We start from the raw sequence: 21,922 nt of genomic DNA on the forward strand, positions 1-21,922 counted from the left end.
AAAAGTAAAAGCTCTTTTTGGAGTTGGCTTCTAAATTTAAAAGAATTTCTTCTTAGGAAGAACAAGAACCACCTGTTTGATTATTTACTTTTGGCAGTAACAAACATCAAAACTCCAGAAATATCGTGATAAACGTGTATATGATTTGCCTGTAAACACAGAGTGCCATTTAAAATGTTATTGGGTCCAATAAAGAAAAACTAGTTCAAGTTTTAATTTTACTTTTTAAAGTCTCCTTTAATTCTTGGGCATGACCTACTAAATAGATAAAAATTAACATATCCTGGATTTTTCACACATTAGAAAGGGCAGATGTCATCATATCCCATCTGTTCCTCATACTTCCTCACACATTGTTGCCCTTCTCCTGATCTACATCCCGTGAGGTACACCTTTTTCTAGTTTTTTTACTCCTCCAACTCAAACACACACACACATACACAGGACCCTCTAAGTTTATGATCTATCACCTCTGGGCTTTTGTCTGATAAGCTATTTGTAGTAATTTTTTTCAGTGATGCAATATTTACCTTTGTCTATATACCATATATATGTCAATCTATATCAACATCTCTATATGTATATCTATATATCATGTTTAGCATTAAATGGCCCACAGGAATCATAAGAGTATGGATTTCAGGCACCATGGTAGGTTGTTAGAGAAAATATTTTGAAAATACTTTGATACTTACAAATCATTAATGTTAAGATTTGACATAGATAACTCCTCAAAATTATAAGATTTTTTTTCAAACAATGAAAGGCAACCCAAGAATACAGAAATGTTATGTTTAATTTAATCTGGAACTGTCTGATCTATTTATCTTTAGTAGATGTTATGGGAAGAAAATATTAGCACTTTCTAAGTAGGCAAAACTGGCAGTTTGGATCTGGCGTTGGCAAATTTTAATAGGGTTTTAAATTGCTGCATATTGATTCATTAGTTGCTGTTCAGTCAATTGTTAATATAAATGAAGAAACTAAACAATCTGTACTATGGCTGAATATACAAAGAGAGTACGTTTAGACAAATACAAACGTGAGTTTAAGAAGAGTTATAAGTAAATGATCTGGGATTAAAATAGGTATAAATAAATGAATAAATTCAAAATAAGAGTTAATTTACCAAATTTTAAAAACTATTTTAAGTTAATTTCCAGGCATGTGAAAAAAAGGTGAATGAAAGTAATTCTTTACTTTTGTAATCTAGTAGAAGACATAATTGGAAACAAGCAGAAAGGGAATTAAATATGACCAGATTTCTTTTTCCAGAAATGAGTGGGTCTTTGTTTTCAATGTGACTTCAACTTCACTAGTATATCATGTGGTTATGTGGCAAATTTAAAAAAAAAAAAAAAAAGGGTAGGAAATTCATCAATTTTGAAAATCCCATAAAAAGACATTATAGTTTTTAGAATAAATTATTTGTTGACAATTAATGAAAATATGTTTAGGTCAAAATAATGTTAAAATAAAAATTAACAGTCAGAAGGAGAAGACATTGGTACCCCACCAATATTTGTTCTGAGCTAGATGATTCTGAGGTGCATGCACAACAGAATGATGCACTAGATATAAATAGTATTTGGAGAGGAGAATCCAATCATCAATTGATAGAAAACACTATCTATGCATTTTGGGAGAAAATTACATAATCTAATGTTGGCCAACAAAGAAATATTTTTGTGACATTTCAATAACTGAGAGGAAATGTCTGGCCAGCCCTGTGTCTTTAAAACCAGAGAGCCCTGCCCACCAGCAAGACAGTGGTAAGCATCATTTCTTTTTTCTTGGCCACATCCATGACCTTCCTGCCTTTCTGGTGTACTATTTTGCTTCTACATTGGTTCAGTATTCCTGGGTCCCTGACCTCTTATCCTTCTCTTGTCGACAGCCCCAAACTCACACCTTGGACATGATACTTGATGTTGCTCCCCTGATTCTGAACTTAGCCTCTCAGTTTGGGGCTGGAATTGCCCTCTCTACTCGGGCAAGAGCTGGCCACTCCCATTATGCACCCGGCCCAGTCAAATTCAAGTGAAAGGAACGGGAGAGGTTCTTCTCTCTCATTTCCTAGAAACAGGCACTTTTATTAGTTTCTCCTCAGATGTCATCTGTCATCGTTCCCCATCTGTTCCTCATGGTTCCTCACACACTGTTGCCCCACTCCTGATCTACATCTCTTCAGGTACACCTTTTCCCAGTTCTTTCACTCCTCCAACCCAAACACACACACACACACACACACACACACACACACACACGTCTAAGTGTATGATCTATCACCTCAGGGCTTTTGTCTAATAAGCTACTTGAAGTAATTAATTAATTAATTAATTTATTACGCCCTCATTTAGGCAGCAGGCACACTTCTAAGATGGACCCCCCAACAATCCCTGCCTTCCCGGCGTTCACATCCCTTCCCCTGAGTATGGGCCCAATCTTTTGACTTGTTTCTAATTGAATGTCCTCCAGTCAACAGCGTGCTAGGAACTGAGGCCTTCAGTCCAGCAAGACTCAAGGATCTAATCCTGTCAACAGCCACTGAGTAAGCTTGGAAACACATCCTGCCCCAGTGGGGTCTTGACTGCAGCCTTATGAGAGACCCAGCAGCGGAGGATCCAGTTAAATCTTACCGGGATTCCTGACCCGCAGAAACTGGGTTTTAAGTGACTAAGTTTTGAGGTAATTTGTTACATAGCAATAGTTAAATAACACAGACTATAACAATTCTTTTGAGTTAATGAGAAGATTTGAAGTCTATAGATCCAAATGCTTAATATAAGAACTTGGAATTTTAATAAAGAAAAATGATTTAACTTGAAATGTTTATGTATATCTTTCTATGCTTGAAAACTATGTATCAAATAAGAGAAAGAATGAAAGTTGGTTTAAAGTCTCCTTGAATACACAAATGGTGTTATTCCATTCTGTATACTTTTATGGACAATCTTATATGTCATCTGGTATAATCAACGAGCATGCAGCATCCATTTTATTAACTCAACAGTGTAAGGAATACATATGGTCATTTCATTTTTATAGTCTCTGATGGTACTGGACTGAGCTTCTCATCCTGTAATTTAGTGAGTATGATAGGAAGAATTTTAGGATGGCCCCCAAATCTCTGCCCCCTGGGTATAGATACCATGTATAATCCCTTCCAGTTGAGTGTGGTAAATATGATGGGATATCATTATCATAATTACATACCAGTATATGATAAACATGTTTTTTTCAGATGTAATTAAGGTCCGTAATCAGTTGGCTTTGAGTTAACCAAAGAGAGATTAGCCTGGGTGGGCCTGACCTAAGCAAGTAAGCCCATTAAACAGAGACAACAAACAGCAACAGATGTTTTCCAGATGGTACTGAAGAAGCAAAACGCAATGTTGTAGGGAGGGCCATGTGACAGTCGAAGGGATTAACAGCCCACCAAAGTGATATGAAAATTACTTAGAGCTGAAAACCTCTGAACAATCAGCTGCCACAGAAAGAAACACTATCTAAACTTAAGCAGAGCCTCTGAAAATACAGCTGTCATTGACCTTTCTCTCAGGGAGTTTGATTGGGAAAAGGCTGACCCTTAGCACCCAGAAGTGTGAATTCAGCAGCTCGTTAGAATCAAAAAGCCCGATAGCATCTTCCATACTACTGTGTTTCCCCGAAAATAAGACCTAACCGGAAAATAAGCCCTAGCATGATTTTTCAGGATGACATCCCTTGAACATAAGCCTTAATGCGTCTTTTGGAGCAAAAATTAATATAAGACCCAGTCTTATTTTTGGGGAACCATGGAACCCCACTGAAGCCTTTCCCACCTACTCCCTTTTATTAAGTTCAGTACATATGCCTTTTCTTTCTGGTTATTTAGTGAGTTACTCATCTCTGAGCGGCTCCCACATGTAAACAGTGCACGAATAAATAAACTTTGTCTTTTTTCCTGTTAACCTATTGTCAAATAATTTTCAGACCCTCAATCACTGGACTCATGTTGGAAGAGGAAGCCTTTTCTTCCCAACACGGTGAATAGTGCACAGCCTCTAACTGCCGACGGCCGTGGTCCTCAAGAAAGTAGGTTCTGCGAACAAGCAGCAGGCTTGCAAGAGGAGCCTCAGCCTCAGATGCGATTACAGCCTGGGCCAGCACGTGGATTTCAGTCTGGTGCAGTCTGGCCTTCAGGTTAGAGTAAATTAGGCAGTGCAGGGCATTGAAAGCAGCTTTGAGGGGCGTGCTCAGAGAACAGGCTCAAATTCAGGCTCCATCGCTAACACTGGTTTAACACGGGAGGATCATCAGATTGTTAACCATTCTGGTTTGGCGTCTTCTAATTTCTTAAACTAAAATGTTCTCCACACCCACTCATAGGATTCTCACAAGGGACACATGAAACAGAGTTCACTAAAGTTCCATAAAAGGACTACAACACTTAACATTATTGTTATTGTCTTGTGATGATATGCCTAGTCAGGAAAGATTTGCTTACTTGTGGCTATGAAGACATACCTAGACAAATACACATTGGGATGGCTGTGCAAGCTCAAAGGGAGGGCAGGGAGCTGAAAAATTATTTTAATTGCAGGATTTAGGTTTGCAAACATTTTTTGAAAACAAGATTCGTACCTATCATTTCTCTAAGATTTAGCAAATAAAGAACAAAAGTATGCCATTTCTTGTTGCTTTGAATACCAGCAACTAAATACATTCTGCAACGTTAAGAAAATTGATCTGTGAAGTATACTAAGTGCTAACCCTCTTTCATTCAGTATCTTTCCAGTATTATCTATGAAATCAATTTAGGTTGAATTTTGGTTGGTCTCTCAGTTTGGCTTTAGTTCCATTTCAAATTCTACAAAATCATGGATTGAATAAATATCAAAGAAAATGTATCAAGTCAATTTCATCTGTGAGCCATCAAGATGAAGGCCCAGCAGGCTAAATTTTGACATACCTATGAGTGTATCATTCCAGTATCTACATCCTGACCTTCGACTTCAGGCACTGACACCATCAAAATAAGAACAGCTCTCCTCCTTGCTTCTGCAGAGCACTTAGCTTGCTTGGTGTCATGCGGGGGACCCTGCTCGCTGCGCCATGTGTCGTGCAGGGCGGCCTGCGGGGTCTCTGGTCCCAATCCCCACATAAGAACGCAGGACATGGTAAGGCCAAAAAGGGACACCCACGGAGCCATCGATAGGGGAGTCACACCACTGTATTGTCGCTGGCGGCATCTACCTTTCTGCAATCCGCGCTTGCTAGCTGAGCCCCCGTCTTCTTGCTAGCCCCCCTTTTCTGCTAGCGTAGCCACAGCAGTTATATCAGTGGCTAATGGCTAACTGGTAACAGCTGATGTCCAACTAGTCACAGCTGATGACCATCTACTACCCGAGCCGGCACTTTTCCACGTGAGGCTGAGAGCCTGGAAACTGCTCTCTGGGACTCTGTCCCCACACTGTGTCTTATAATTTCCTATATCCACTATTGCATCCAGCTTTATTAGTATAAAAATATTTGATTCAAGTCAATGGGTCAAAATTGTTTACATTAGATGTGCTACAAAAGTGAAATAACTACTTCTACTAATAATAATTTTTACAGATTAGGCCATTATTGGCCCACGTTTTCTTTACTATTTCCTCTCAAACTTCTCAAAAAATTAGCCTACACAGCCTGTCTCTCTCGCTAACGCTGGTTATACCTTTAATCCACTGTAATCAGACTATCACTACTGCAAGTCATATAAATACGTTATGAAATATCATCGATGACTACTAAAGAAAACCCATCAGCCTCTTCTCTGACCTTATTCCAAACCCTAGCACAGAGGTTGCTAGGCATTTAGTTAACATTGTTGAATAAAGAAATGAGTGAATCTGCTTAGCCTTTTAGGAACATCATACTTCCTTCTTAAAATATTTTCCTCCTTTGTCTTTTGGGACATGACTCTTTTCTAGTTTTTCTACTATCTCTGTTATTGTCCCTTCTTTGTAGCCCACACGGCCTCTTGTTCTTCCCACTTCTAAATGAAGGTGTTATCCAAAGCTCCATTCAAGACTTTTAACTTGCTCCAGGCTTTTCTTTGGATGATCTCATCCATTTCTTTGGCCTTACAATAAATGCATCATAAACTGATATCATCTAATCTCTCCTGAATTCCGGACCCCTGTCTGCCTACCAGGCAACTACATTTCATTGCTCCCTGGGGACCTTAAACTTAAAATGTCCCAGATGGACATTAGTACCCGTAAAACCTACTCCTTTCCATGTGCTCGCTCATATTTAATTGTCTCATTATCCTTCTGTCTCATCCGTGGGTTCATCTTCAGTTCTTACCTGCCTCTCAAACCCTGCAGTCAATCAGTCTTAAAGTCCCATTGTACTCACCTCCACAGCCTCTCTCAGGTATGCCCGCTCTTCTCCACTCTATTGCCAGTGGCATGGTGTTCTGTTGGGACCACTGAAATAGTTTTCAGGTACTGTTCCCTTCATCCCAGCTGCCAGCATTGAACCCTCCTCTACAGGTGTTACCCTGCCTCAGACTCTAGAATGGATTTAAGCTTAGAGAAAGAAGTATATGATTGATTCCAGCCCAATACACTGGCCTTCCTCAACACATTTCTCTTGCTTTCTGCCCTATTTTCATTAGTAAGAATTTTGACTTAATAACGTATCTAGTACTCAACTTTTCTGAGGAGATTGTTTGCCCTTATAAGCCCTTCCTTTTAGCCTTAGGAGACTGAAATCCCATTACTGAAGGCTAGATTGGTAACTAGATCCTGGTTATCTGATAGGTCAGCCTATTGGTAGTCCTTCAATACCACTGTCTCCAAAGTACTAATTAGCCTGCTCCTTCCCTGGTACCTTATACTAGCTCCCTAAACACAATTCTTTGTGTGGGGCCTGGCTTTGAGAGGCTACAAACTTGGTGGCATATAGGGCTCTAACCTCAGCACATTATCCTCTCTGCAAGTGGATCTGTACTGCCCATTCACGATAGTATTTAAAATAAATCCACTCTTGATTTCTAATGGTAATGGAGGACAGAAAATACACAGATTATGAAAGCAATATTAATTCTCAAATCAATTTTACTTGGTTTGGGACTCAATCAGTTCTCTCCAATTATAAATACACAATGCTCAATCTGACCAAAAAAAAAAAAAAAAAACCTTTAAAATTAATTACTTAGTTTTTACTTGAGAACCTACAATTAATCTCATTAATTTTTGTTCACTGCATTGATGAAACTGATCAGCTATTTGGATTTTTTTTTTTTTTTTTTTTGAGAAAAAGACCAAACCTTATTCTTGGCGCATAATCTTGCCTCAGTCTGCCAGCACATGATCAATACAGGAGACTTTTTGTCATAAGAGATAATGCACAATATGTATCACAAACCAAAACACTTCTAGAATTGAACAGATAATTGAAAACTGCACATTTGTCATTTAATATGTATACTTTACTTGACATAATAAACGTATAGAAAATATATTTTCAAATATTAAATTAAACCTGGTATGTCTAACAGAACACTGAGATTAATCCTTTTGCAAAGGAAAAATCAAAATAGTGATGTTGTGATTTCTCTTTGGCAAATTTTTCTATCTTTCATATTGTGGAAAGCCTTCTCACTCAGCAGATCTCAGAGACAGTGAGCCGAAAGAACGGACGTTGGTTTCCTTATGTAAGTTTTTGATCCAGGACCAGATGCTAAATTTGATAAGCCCTATTACATAGATGCCTCCCAGGAGTAGAGAAGCTCAATATTCATCACAATTTCTTTAAACTTGCTAGGCTGATCCCTTAGACGAATAGGTGAGCTGACAGTGAAAAGTTTAAGAGCAGCAATGTTCAAGTAAAGGAGCAAAAAAGAGAGCCTGCTCCAATTGCCACCCTTGGTGAAGCTATTAAGCCTTTGTTTCATATGAATTTCTTTTTAAGGACTATCCACAGGGATGCTAGCAAAATAATTAAAAGAGACCCCCAAGAAATAGAGAAGTCCTAAACCAGCTCAGCTATGCATTCTCGCTTTCAACTGTGGCATCTCATTTGTCTGGACTCTTCCCAGCGGAGTCAAATAGAATTGCGCTCTGAGGTCGTACACACTGTGCTGTGAAGCCACGATAACAACATCACAACCTTCTAAGCCGGGCAACACAGCACTGGTGAGGGCAGCTTCCAAAAACGGAAGGGGAAGAATCTATGTGCGAACATAAAGATTTAAGAGGAAAATCAGTCTATGAGCAGTATTTGCCAGGCACTTAGAAGGAGAAACAGAGTCAGCTGCTTTCCTAGAGCAGTGGAACTGAACCAGCAGTACTTTTCACCCAGGGATATTGGACATGTGGACCCAGTTTGTGTTGTTACAACTGAAAGGTGCTGCCACTGGCATCTAGTGGGGTGGAGGCCAGGGATGCTACTGACCGTCCTACAATACACGAGACAGCTCCCACAACAAAGAATCATCATCTGGCCCCAAATGTCAGTAGTAGTAAAAAGATTGAGAAAGCCTCCTCTAGTGGAAACCATGCAGGCAGGTAAAGTAATTTCCAGAGGTAGAAACCATGCACTCTGAATTGCCCTTCTCTACTTGCAATACACACATTTCTCACACCTATATTCATCTCTAACAAACTCATGGTGCAATTCTGCCCTGAAGCTGTTCTAAATACTTACAGCAACTGAAAACTATCACACATGAAGCATTGCTTCTGAATTTGTTTGAAACCCAACCGAATTTATGGCTTTGGCACTTATTTTTACTAATATCTTGATTTTTCCTCCAAAATTCCTTTGAATTGTTCTGACAAGTTCTCAAGATAATTAGTAAATCTTCCTGGCCAAATTTAAACCATCTAGATAGACAGGTACCTTTTATCTATTGACCTCCATCTCTACTCCAGAAGCTTCTGTGTGGCACGAATTTTGTGGGGACAAGATTTATCAGCTCTTATTTATTAAAAAAGTCAAGCACCTTTTGAGTGCAAGACACTGTAATGGGAGATCTGTACGTGGATGAGAAGAGGTGGGGTGTTATGGAGATTAAGATAATAGCACTTATCAAGCAAGGGAAGGGACAGTGGGTTCCTTCGATCCACACGTCGATCTCATGCCTCACCTCCTGCTTTGAGTAGTAAGCATTTGGTAGATATTTACTGAGTATCTATTATATGCCATACATTGGGTCAGGGATATGGAAATAAAACAGTATACAAGACTCAACTAGTCTCTGTCCTCGTCGAGTTCATAGTGGGGAGAAATAGGTAAGAGAAACCATCGTCATCATGAAGAGGGATAAATGCTATGATAAACTATACGTGGTACCTTTTGATAAAAGAGTAGTTCAGTCCTGAGCTGAACATGATCTTCTAGAGATCATTAATAATCAAACGGAAAGAGTGAGAATAAAACCCCAAACCCACGCAATCATTAAGTGTATACCTTTTCAATGTTAAGGTGCATATGGATCGTTTGAGGATCTTGTTAAAATCTGATTAAGTTGCTCTGGGATGGGGCATGAGATTCTGCATTTCTAATAAGCTCCCAGGTATTATCAATGCTGTTGTTTCAAGGATCACACTTTGAATAGTGAGGTATTAAGGTGATATTGGTATTCTCTTACTTATCAACTATCCCGAGGCCTCCTCTCCTAGGTTTTCCATGCTCCCCATTTCCAGTCCTTATTTTCTTCATATCACTAGCTTCAAGTTTCATTTTATTCAATTGCTTATTTGCTTATTGTCTCTTACCCCCCCTGACTAGATTTTAAATTCCATGAGAATAAGAATCGAATCCTTCTTGCTCACTACCATAACTCCTCCCCACAAAAAAAAAAAGATACAGTGATTGGTATATAAAAGATGCTCGATACATATTTTCTGTATGAAGTAATAGCTTTCCATCTCTCTAAACCTCAATATCTTCATCTGTAAACAAGTCTGATAATGCTATCTACTGATAAAGATTGTAAAATAAAATAAATGATAAGCACCGAACATGGATCACAGAAAATACTAAATAAATATTAGCTTTTTAAACCACTATTAATTTTTTCTTCTGCATTATTAACTCTGAGTGCTAAATTGCCTGGCACATAGTTGGTTCTCACCAAATATTGGCTGAATGAATGAATGGGAATTGAACCAAAAAGTTATAAACACTATGGCTGCCATAAGTTCTGAGAATTACTCAATGGAATATTGCCACAGCATCCAGGGGTGCTTTACACAGATAAATGTGCTTTAAAGTCCTCTCCCTTTTTGATTCCCTGGACCATGAGTTACCTTTCCTGTACCAGACGCAGCAGCGCCATGACCCAACATCTCTGGAAGGCTCTGCTCCTGTGCACATGCCATTCCAGATCATGACCACAAGGGTAGGTTCTACTGATATCAAGATGGACCCCACAGCCTTCCCTCAACCCAGGACACCTGCAGGGGCCTCAAGTGTAGGAAAGCTTATTCCACGACCTGCTTTTCCCCCAATAGTTTTATCCTTGGGGCATGTACCTAAAACTGAGCGTCAAAAGCAGCCACAGGAGGAGAAGCAAAGGAGATTCAGTCATCTTCAGGTAACATGCCTCCTAAAGGAAAGGAAAAACCATTGGCAAGGGAGATGTGGTGCCACACAGTTGGCCCAGTCTTCCCGACTCGTCTTTAGGAGTCAGTTGATTAAGATGCTGATGTCTTTTAAATGCCACCTTCTTCCCCTGCTTTCTCCACTAGAACCTCCCTGTAGGAGCAGATCCCAGAGTTTGGGGCAGCCGTGAATACCTGCAAGAACAGGAGCAGCCCTCTATCTATCTGGGCAGATAGAATGAATGGCCTGGGGAAAGGGAGGGGCAGATTAGATAAAACAAAATCCATAATCACCAAAACCAACTATTCTGAAAGAAAAAGAAAAATCTCTATTTTGTTTTTTCCTCTAAGAAGAAAACAAATATAAAACATGGCAAATAAACAGTTCAATTATTATATTTTCTTAGATTTGAGAGCCAGGAGGCCTCTGAAGCCTATTTAGCTTTGTTCTTGCATGTCTGGCACTATTGGTTTTCCTTTAATAAATAATGAAACTCTGAAATAACACAACATTACCCTTAATCATGTTTGTGCTATGAAAGAACATCTCCTTGAAATATAAGGCTTTGATTCTCTGATGCCCTCACAAACACCACTTCTTGCCAATAACTGGATCTTTTCTTATCAAAGAAGTGTTTGAGGCATGGGGATTATTTATTCCACTGGTCTTGCTTCCAATCTCCCGTTCCCTTCTTCCAGTTTTGGAATTGGGACTTGAGATCTGGATATGTAGAGAACAGCATTTTTCCTCTTGCTTTTCAACCTCATGGCAAAGCTAAGATAATAAACAATATCTGTAGATCTGGGGCACACATACATGCTGGTTTCTAAAAACTAGAACACAGGTACCACTATCAGACCTAAGAAAATTCTGAATAGCATCCCCTTAATACTACAGGGTATTTTGTCCCCCAAATCCAAGAATAGACACATGTATTACATTCCAAACAAACATTTCAAAACCACCCACCCCAGGTACTAATTTATTATAAAGCACTATTTCTTGCAGTGGTGTTGGTGACACAGAGCATTAATCATGGAGATTATCTATCTGTCTACCTATCTACCTACCTACCTACCTATCTGGTATTTCTCTTAATTTCAAATAAAAAACCCATGAAGCTACATTGTATCAAAAATGGATAATGGATGTTGTTGTTTGTGAAATGAAAAAGTTATGCAATGACACTCAAAATGTATTAACTGAATATTGATTTAGCAAGTATTTAATGGGCACGTAGTTTGTGTCCTGCACTAGGCTAGTACTGTACATAAAAGAAGACAGTGGTTTTTTGACATTCAATATAATTTTTAGTCTCTCATGGTAAAAACTAGACAGCAAAGGAAACGTTGGGTACAATGATGCCCACAGTCTCTTTCCGGGGTTGGTGGTCTTGCTCCCCACCAACTTCCCCCTACCCTTTCTTCCACACCCCAGCATACATATGTTGTTTTTATTTGCTGCAAAGCAAATGGGATCTTAATGTGGGATAGTTTAAAAATAGATATGTGGTTTTCCTACCCTAAGAGAGCTACACTAGAGAAAACTATCCATTTACCCACATATCCTTTTAGTGTGTCCATATGCATTCATACTTTACATAGTTTGATCAGTGTGCACCAAATCCATTACATTATGACATCAATATTTTGCCATAGTATTACAGTCTTCAAACACTGTTTAAATGATTGCATTACATTGCATATGCTAATAATACTTTAACAATTCCTTTATTAGTCTGCATTTATATGACTTTCCTCTCATATAAATTACACTGAAGGGAACCTCTTCCATTTTTTCGTTTGTTTGTTTTTTACAATAAATTCTCAGAAACTCAGTAGTTCCATTTTTTTGGGTGACTTAACATACTTTCTTCCTCCTCTCTTTTATCACTTCCTCCTGTCCCTGTCCGAGTTGTGTAACTATCTTGAGAGAAGTAAAGGACCCTGAAAGCTGTCTGTGGAAGTCATGGCAGTTATGAGTGGGGCAAATTACAGAGGCAATGGGCTCCTTCACTACTCACTCCAGATAATGACCCTCTTCCACTCAGATTCCGGTCGCAGTCTGCTCCCACCTAGGCCAGAGGCAGTTCCTGTTTCAGCCTTGATGCCTCACATCTCTACTTTCTCATTTACCTTCTTTCTTGCTGGTCCTCACTTCTAATGTTCATTCACTCAAGACCTTACCTCGAAGATTTCCCCAGTGCCAAAAGGCCTTGATATGATCTGGATTTGGATGTGCACTATTTAGAGCACACACAGAAACAAGCACATCTCAAACTTCTTAAGAAACAAAAAAATTTTTTTGAAAAGACTTTTTATTGTACTAATTATTTATATTGTCTTCTGGTAGGAACTGTTCAGACTGGGTTTAAAACTGTGGTAAATTACGTACGTTCTTACTCACTTTTTGGTCTTTTCAGGAACAGAGAAATAATAAGAGGTGGAATACTCTCCCATGACAACCAGTCATTTTCCAGTAATCCCAGGTTGAGATGAAAACAGAACCAAAGTAATAATCATTATAAACCCTGTCATTTATTGCACTGTACTTGTTAAGAGTTTATGTTTAATTTGGGAGTTAACACTCAACCATACAAGACTGCAAATAACTAAAAAACAACTCACTAGTTAAAAGTTATTTATTTTATACAAGCCAGGCAAATGCTCTGCAAGTGAATGAGTCCAAGATTAGATCATAAAAGTCACAAATTCTGTGCAACATAAAGAAGGAATTGCTGTGAGCTGGCTCAATTTCAGTGTCAGGATAGGCAAAACAAAGGAAATATTAGGGCCATTTTGTGTTTGCATTGGACTTGGAAGAGTCAATGCAAAGCAAATCAGCAAATACATACTGAACACCTGCAATGTGAAAGGTAACATGCTAAACATCATGAGAGATGTAAATATAAGTAAGACAATCTCTGGCTCCAATTAACTTAAATGAATGTTTTAAAAAATGGTCCCTGCCTTTAACTAAATTTAAGTGATAGGTTCTAGAGAACTGTCAAAAAGACTATTATTTTACTTTCCATTATTCATTTCTAACTGTCAATATACTTGGATTACAGCAGATTTGGGTTAGCTGAATTAGCTTCTTGGCTATAAAAGTGTTTCTATTTTTATAATTATTTCAGGCAATAGTCATTTTGCCTATGAGGTGGCAGAAGGGTTTTCAAACTTCCACTATGAATAGTCTTTGAGTATAAGTAGAGTGCTTTGTTTCTGCACTTTTTAATATGGTAAACTAGATTTTTTAAAAAGTCTCCTACTATAAAAGAAATAAATGAAAATATATTTTAAAAATTTTATTTAAAAAATGCACAGCTGAGCTAGTAAGAAAAGAAAGAAGATCTCTAACGGTCAAAATCAAACCAAAGGGCACACAGATTCCAGTAGGCTAAGCCAGCCCTAAATCCTTGGATGTCATGAAGACATGACTGATACAAAAACCTAGGGCTTTGGGTTTTTGCAGATACATAGGAGAAAGACCTAGGCTTGGGCAAGCAGTTTCCACATAAAGCTAAAGTATAGCCCTGTACTCTTAATGAAAGTGAGGCTTCCCTACCCTAATGGAGTTGGCAAAGCAATTTGGCTGTCTTGGCCTTGGCTCTAGATTGGGGTGGGTAGGTGGAAAGAGGGAGTAGGAATTATCTTTGCTGGGAAAAAGGTATCCAATTGACAAAGGACACACTGTGGACTCAATTGTGTGGGGAATTTTTTTTTTTTTTACTTGTGGTATGGTGGTTATGAGGGTGATTATTATTTTTATATCAGTGTATATGTCTTTAATATCTGAATCAAAGAAAGCAGAACAAAAGTAGCCTATAACAAATAAAATAATAGATTATTTTAGGATTAAAAAAACATTTAGGTATAGCTAATTAATGCCAATTAAGATTAAAACTCCAGCCTTTCAGCTACTAATCCTGTTTTTTCTATACTTTAAAAAAATTTTTCAATTCAAGAAGTCCTAGAAGTTTTATAGTTTATTGTGGGATGTGGCTGACTCCAGCATCAAGAGTAAATCATAGGGGGATTTGTCTAAGATTAATCAATGTTGTAGGGGCTTTTTGGAATAGCTCCAATACAAGCTTTCCATTTGGTACTGAATAAAACATCCATCTCGGATCCAGATTAGAAAATCTACCAACAAATGGTTGTTTGACATAGGGGCAGAATCTGTTGGCATTTTGACCATTCAGTTGATCTTGCCCATTTCTGAATTCTTAGAGCACTTATGCATCTTATCACTTGGATACTTAGTTCTATTCTGCATTTCACAGTTACGTAGTACTTTTTCAACAAGACCTGAAGCTCCCAAACAAGAGATTTATTTTATAGTCCCCACATTGCCAAGCAAATTTACAGCTCAGAGGGATATTATCTGCTTTAAACCTTTCATATTACACTTGATGTAACTAGTTCTGTGAAATGACTTGCCCCAATCACACAGAGTATCTCTGAGTATCAACAGAAAACAGATGGCACAATCCAATTAGGATAATTCAAGGAGAGTATATTTATAATGAGACCCTTTGGATGGGGTTAGAGAGACCACAGATTATAATGTAGTGTCCAAGGTTAGTAACCGCTGAAGAACTGTTACCACTCTTAGGCAGAAAAAGATAAGGATAAAGACTAGTACCAGAAACTAGCAGGAGAGGGATCTAATGAACCCTGCCTGGAATAGCTGGGAAGGGACTCACCAACCCAAACAAGCTCAGAGACAGATCCAGAGCAATAAACCCCAACATCACTTTCCTATATCCACTCGAGGTAACTCTATTGGTCAAACTCAATTGTAAGTTTGAGAACACAGAAATCCATTAATGAATTTTATAATAGTTAGCCACCTGAAGCCAAGGGCAAGGTGAAGGAAGGTGGAGAGATCTGGAGGGAAAAAGAAATAACATCTCGGACATAGAGCTTTAGCTGTAGTAGAGTTTTCCTAATTCTAAGTCCACTATCAATCAAAACATAACTCTTCTCGTATTGCCCAAAATGCCTAATGAATTGATTTTAGTTCAGCTGAATTGAATGAAAACGCCTCAACAAGAAGGAGGTGCTGGGCACCTAATGTTGAGTTGGGGCTCAGTGAGGGTGTTTCTCAGACCATCTCCTACTTTCAGAATTAGAATCAGATCCAAGAGCTGTACTCAGAAGCAGATGGGAAGCCAGAGTAATGCCCAGGGTCAAGTGAGTAGAATGTTCCAAACAACCAGATCCATTCAGCATCCTCTTTTGCTAAACAGTGACACACTCAGCATATGGCAGACCGGACACTCTGTGAAGTGTGGGACCGCAGCCAAAGACAGATCTGGTCTGATTTAAAAGAGACATGCTAGTTTTCAGAATGTTAGAGTTAATATCTGTCTATCTGATTAGAGATCTGGCAGGGGGAAGAAGCTCAAGAACCACTGGTGTCCTTCTGTCCACACCTAAGACCCCTACCCCAGTCAGAGGTAGAAGTGAACTCCAGAATACAGGAGTAGATGCACACCTCCTTGTGGGCCTGAAGGCAGCTCTCCTAAACTTCTACCACAGCAGAGTTCCAGAGATACCAATTAATCCAATATGAACAAAAGGTATTTCCTAGGACCAATCATCAGACTGAGACTACTGACATGCATGGACACGACAAGAACAATTGTGGGTGGGAACATTTCAGGATGATATAGGAGATATCTACTAGATCCCTCTCTTTCCTTCTCAAATCTGCAGTTAACACTAATGGTGCCCATTATTCCTTTGTGGACATATCTTGATGGGCAATTATGGTAATCAAGTGTAATAGTGAAACAGCACTTTGTAAATTGTAGAGCTCTCTACATATGACAATTGTTATTATTCATTGTGGGTTTCCTACGGGCCCCAGACAGGAATACCAATTTCTACTGCTTAGAATGGCTACTACCCCAGGAGATGGTTTCATTGCTGATGCCCGCATTACAAAGAGAGTTTCCAGCGGCAGTTGGGTGCGTAAGGTTATAGAGCTTGCCTTCTTCTCAAGAGTCCCAGCTGAATAGCTAGGTGAGCTTCCTTCTTCTCATCCCAGGAGGTAGTAGCTAGAAGCAGGTGATGATACTTGGCTCAATACCAAGAGAGGGGCTCAGGGTTCTGTTTGATCAGACTGTGAAAAAGTACTCCTTTGCCTCTTGGTCTACCTAGTAAGGCAAGAAGACAGAGCTGGTGACTGAGGAATCAATAGGCCGCAGGCAATCAGTCTTCTGAAAAATCCTTGGAGACATCCCAAGGGAAGAAAAAAAGGTCCTGGAACAGAGTAACACATTAATATTAACTACTCTCTGATTAGCAGCTAATTGTTGCAGATGAGTTGACCAACTTTTTCCCTGACAAATTAGGGGAGTACTGCTATCACAAAGCTGTCAAGCCATGGCACAGATCCGTACTGTGCAAACCTGTGATGACTGGACTTCTCCAAGGAGGCCAGGGATACTTGGGGAGGGTAGCCAAGGAGGCTTGCATACAGTGGAGCCTGATCTTGGTCACACGTCAGACTGGCTGAACAGACGGAGCATGTTTTTGGAGATTAGGATATAGGGACTGAGAAAAGAAAATATCGTCTGGTGTTGTTTCAGCTCACTATTTACAATTTGTTATTATCTATGTATGGGTTTTTCAGAATTCAAATGGCATATTAAGGTGTCCAAAGTTAAGCTTTATCAAACAATTGGAAAACAAAATAATTGCCCCTTTATTATGAAAAAAATTGTTCAGGATGGCTTGGGCTAGTCTTTTCAAACTGAAATATAGGTATATGGCAGTGCAGTATTCTAGAAGCCAATTCATAAGCATGGTAGATATTTCTAGAACATCAATTTCACCTGACTTAAAGGAGGAAGAGATTATATTCATATCTCTCTCTCTCTCTCTCTCTCTCTCTCTCTCTCTCTCTCTCTCTCACACACACACACACACACACACACACACACACACACAGAAGAAGGCGGCATTTTTCTTTTGATTTTTAAGATAAAACATGAGGCCTCAAAGAATTTCTTCCTTGTGGCAATCTACTCTGTACAACACACAGACCCCCACGCCCCCTATTTGGGGGATGCTGTTCAAATACAGCCATTAGCAGTACATGGGTGGAAAATCCCAAAGAATTCTGGTTATGTACAGCCCCATGTGAAAGCCGAGGGTCAGACAGTGGAAAGAGTCTATAAGGTCTTTTATAAACCTAGAAGTTGAAGACAAAAATATCTATAAGTGTTATATTAATTTTGGGGGGTAAACTTTACTCAGTATTTAACGTGTGCCTGGCAACATCCTAGACACTGAGCCAAACATAAAGTTGAATACTATATCACCTCATTCATAAGTCCTCCAGTTTATGAATCAAACTAGATTAAGGGATCCTAAAGTGGATATGGTCCACTAAACCATTCCACATCAATGGTCACACTGGAGAGAATGACATGGATTCTAGAATTCAATTGCCCAGTTCCACTACTTCTTACCTATGTGATGACAGGTTAAATGACTTAATCGTACCTCAGTTTCCTTAGTGAAATGGAAATGGAAATGGAAATGTGAAATGGGGACAATACCATAGACCAAAGTCACTCAATAGGATGTTATAAGAATTAAATGAGGTAATGCATGTAAAGCACTTAGCACTATGCTTAAATGCCAAGATTTAATTATTATGATTATTGTCAGAAAATTATTTCTCTGTGCTTCCTTAGGAAGCTCCTTTAGTAACTAAATAATTCTCCTTTCATTTTTTATTTTAATTATTCTGTGTCAAATGTATTGTTTCTTTTATTATTTATTTTAATTATTCTGTGTCAAATGTATTGTTGCTATAATATACTCAAATAATTCAAAAAGTCTGTAGGGTATAAATTATAAATAAAAATAAAGACCATGATTGTACCTATACCAAGTATCTCATTTATGAGTTTTTAAATGGGCTTCTCTTTATATCTAACGCCTAGCCACAGAATAAGAAGGAACTTCTGGATGTGTATTAATTAGAGGATATAACAAAAGGGAAAAGAAGACACAGGGGTGTCACTAAATGTGACATATTTGAACTGAATCTCTTATGTCTGTTTGACTCTTCCTCAGCCCAGAACTACACATGTTTTAGAGTCAGATGCCTATTATTGAAATCCTAGCCCAAGCTATGCAACAACCCAAAGCTCTATTGGCCCGAATTCAGTATTCCTCATCCTCCAAAACGGTCAACTTCAGAGGCCACATGAAACAAGATCACATTTTCTTTTAGGAGTGTTAAGGGTAACAAGAAAAGAGGCAAAGGAATTAAACAGTCTGTGCCTGTCTACCAAACGCCTTCCCCTGCTAGTCAGCAAACGGTCACATCTCTTGGGCTGGGCTTCTGCCAAACCTGCCATGCTTAGCAATCCAATTCCTCTTTCTCCTCTGTGGCAAGCGGCACCTCCAATTCTCAGGAGACAATTTATCTTTACACAGCAGGATAATTACAGACAACAGGCCAGGCCATCGAACACAGATACAAAATGACATGATTTCTGCATTGTTAGTCTTTCCCCCACTCCCTAATTTTGTCACATCACCTCTGTATTGTCTGCAAGTCATTGGTTATTTTCACTATACTAGCTCAGGCAGCTTCTCTCTGCAATCATGTGACCAGTTAACTCTATTATGTGGAGCTACAGGTAACCAAATCCTACTGTCCATTAAGTGTGTAAATTGGGACACTTTTGCTCTGTATACTTTGTGTTCTTTCAGTTGAATCCTACCCACCTAGTAGACCCCTGATCTTCTTCTGCTCTCCCAAGGTGAAGAGAAGACCTTTCCAGGAAAACTATCTGATCTCTGTAACCCTAGAGAAGTTATTTTCCAGTAACATAAAAATGGGAAAATATGCTTAATATTAGTACTCCAAACATTAAAAGAGAATGTATTAAATTCTTCCCAGCTTGTATTTCTGTTTGTGCATCTCTTTCATAAAATTTCTTGTCAGATTCACATTGTTCAATTCTTAATTCTTTTTTGTGTTCTGGACTTTATCTCTAATTAAAAATATAAGGAATTTGAGGGTATGTACAGCCCATGAATTACATTTTGTTTAATAGTCTACAGACTTTATAGTGTTGGGTGTTTAGCAGATCTTAAAACAAAACTAGTTGGCAGAAACCAGATGAATGGGAAGCTTAAATATGCGCGCATTCTAATTTCAGCTGATTTTAACAGAAATTCAGACTCAAGAAAACTCAGGTGTCCTGAGCAGTGAGATGTCATGTCCTAGTTGCCCATTAATAAAACAAGTTTGATGTAATGATACACTTTCTTCACGTAGTTACTGCAATTCTCAATATCACTCATGAAAGGACCTTATAAAAAAACATACATTTTTATATGTTTTTTTATATTTTTCAAATATATTTTTCTAATGCATATGATAATTATCAACGTTGCTTTAAGAGTTACAAATGTATTCTTTTTAACATGCTTATTGTGTTTTTTTATCCTTATTCCATGTCTTTATAGATACTAGAATGTATATATTATTATTTAAAGACATCTAGAACTCGGCCCTTCTTCATAATGATTCATAATGGAGATTTCAATCTGGTGAACAGCCAAATTTATCAGCTTTCTCTTTTTTATAAACAATTTCCTTACTCTTGACTGTTCTTTTATGTGCACGCTTTCTATTTTATCAATCCCAGAAATGGTTTTAAATTATTAATATGACTTAAATGTCCTTCAGGAGCATGGTGTGAAGTAAGAGTATGAACTTGGCAGCAACGTAAACCAGAGTTTAATCCTAGCACTGCCTTTTACTAAATTCTATGGTTTTGGGAAACTTATCAACCACTTTCTTTGCATATCTGGGTAGAAAGGGTCTCACCCTCCATCTTCCCTTTCTTGGTCAAAATTTTCTTGGCTAATCTTAGAGTTTCATTCTTTCATATAAATTTTAGAGTATATTAGTCAGATCCACTGGAAAAAAAAAAACAGTGAGATTTTCACTGGGATTGATAGATTTAATTGATAGATTAATTTTGGGAAATTTGTCATCTTTATTACATTAAGTCTTCCCACTTTCCAACATCATACTTCTGTTCATTTACTCAGCTCTTTAATGTCCTTCAACAAGGCTTTATAATTTGTTCATGAAGTTGCTGTTCCCCTTCTTGTAGACTTATTTTCAGGTATCACAGCTTAGTTTGTTACAAAAAGCAGCAGTTTTATTTTTTTCTTTCCAAATATATGTGCTTTTGTTTTTTCTTAATATACTAGCTGGTCCTCCAACACAGTGCTGGATAGGGAGTCTGGATTGTTGAAGGGCTCCTTCCAAGCAGTTTAGCATTTTCTTCCTCCATTCACTCCATGAGTATCATTCATATGGGAACAACTTATATTAATTTCTCAACCTAGGGTTTGAAGTACTACTTAGGTAGGATAGATTTGGGCTCCAATCCCATTAAAGGCATAGGGGAAACACTTTTTTTTTAATCTACTCAAACCCAGAAAGGAAACAAACGTCTTGCATTTTTCCCAAGCCTCGTGGCATGTATTTAGTCCACCTTTTCTTGGGATAGCAGTCCTTCAAGGTTTCTCTTTCATCAGGAGTCTCAGTACCCATTTCCCACCTTTGGTGGGATCTCTTTGGGTCAGCTCTTTTGTTTTCTATCCCTGGGAAGACATCATTCCTTTCCCTACACCTTGTTCCCCAATCCACCGTGATTAAATGAAAAACAATTCCTCGAGCTTTTAGCTTCCCCTGTACCTCTGGCTCACAGGAAGTTTTATATCTTTCTTCTAAGCTTAGACGTGTACTTGAAAACATTATATTTCAATAAGCATCCCTAGATATTTGTTTTGGGCTGAACTGATCTCCATGAAATTCATGTGTTGAACCCCTCAAGTCTAACCTCAGAATGAGACTCTATTTGGAGACAGGGCCTTTAAAGAGGTAATTAGGTAAAAATGAGGTGGTTAAGAGAAACAAGGGGTATAAATGCACAGAGAAAAGATCATGTTAGAACACTGTGAGAAGGTGGTCATCTGAAAGCCAAGGAGAGAGGCCTCAAAAGAAACCAACTCTGCTGACACTTTGAGCTTGGACTTCTAGTCTTCAGAGCTGTGAGAAAATAAATTTGTTTTTTAAGCCACTCGGACTGTGCTATTTTATTCTGGCAGCCCTAGCAAACTAATGGGGTGTTTTAGGACTAGTGTCTCTATCCTAGTCCACTCTATTATTTTTTTCAGAAATTGCTTAATTTTTAAAATCAATACCCTCATCCTGTCTGCTTCCACCCGATAACATTTAGTGCATTTTTCTACACGAAGAAAATGCTTTATAGAAGCTTCAT

The 21,922-nt window shown here is 38.4% G+C and overlaps 1 protein-coding gene across 1 annotated transcript in view; it reads right to left on the reverse strand.

The window, feature by feature from the left end:
- The window catches only part of PLCXD3 (phosphatidylinositol specific phospholipase C X domain containing 3), a 139,942-nt gene that overhangs the window by 52,423 nt on the left and 65,597 nt on the right, over positions 1–21,922 (reverse strand). The gene's annotated exons all lie outside the window — the stretch shown is intronic.

Source organism: Rhinolophus ferrumequinum, chromosome 7 (genome assembly GCF_004115265.2).
Source record: "Rhinolophus ferrumequinum isolate MPI-CBG mRhiFer1 chromosome 7, mRhiFer1_v1.p, whole genome shotgun sequence".
NCBI classification, from domain to species: Eukaryota; Metazoa; Chordata; class Mammalia; order Chiroptera; family Rhinolophidae; genus Rhinolophus; species Rhinolophus ferrumequinum.